We start from the raw sequence: 629 nt of genomic DNA on the forward strand, positions 1-629 counted from the left end.
ATCTGATATTCACATTTTTTTTGGGTTATAGTTTTAAACATTGTACTGGTGGTTGATTATGGATGTGATATTCACATTCATGATAGACAACCATACTCCAAGACAACACGAGGGCATGAAAGATCAAATACTTCTCCTTATAGAAATCCTGTTCTCCAACTGCCCTGCACGTTCTTACTCGCATTTAACTAAGAGAGATACCCAACAAATAGAAAACAATACCGACCTTAGCTCAGTTGGTAGAGCGGAGGACTGTAGTAGATGCAGCAAGATCCTTAGGTCGCTGGTTCGAATCCGGCAGGTCGGATATGTTTTCGTTGGTCAATTTTGTTTTCAATCCTACGTTCCTTCCTATTACTGTATTTTCTGAATATGGTCCAAGGCAACAAGGCAGAATGTTCATTTTCTTTTTTATATATTTGCCTACCTTGCTAACTAACTTTAGATCTATATATAGCTGGTCAAGGCCGACTTGAGAGCTCCATGTATGGATGTTTAGTTCATGCATGAACTTCACACTAATCATCGGGGCACAATTCTAAGAGTCGTTCGATCGATACCATAATCGAAGCCTCAGAGATCCTCAATCTCGTAGCATTTTGATCAACCATACCCCAAGACAGCATGAG

At 39.9% G+C, this 629-nt stretch overlaps 1 non-coding gene across 1 annotated transcript; it reads left to right on the forward strand.

The window, feature by feature from the left end:
- Positions 1 to 221: 221 nt before the first annotated feature.
- TRNAY-GUA lies at positions 222 to 307 on the forward strand. Its single transcript is given in 2 exon segments — positions 222 to 258; positions 272 to 307. It is a non-coding gene; the product is annotated as a tRNA-Tyr (tRNA).
- Positions 308 to 629: the final 322 nt, after the last annotated feature.

Source organism: Tarenaya hassleriana, unplaced genomic scaffold, assembly GCF_000463585.1.
Source record: "Tarenaya hassleriana unplaced genomic scaffold, ASM46358v1 Cleome2915, whole genome shotgun sequence".
NCBI classification, from domain to species: domain Eukaryota; kingdom Viridiplantae; phylum Streptophyta; class Magnoliopsida; order Brassicales; family Cleomaceae; genus Tarenaya; species Tarenaya hassleriana.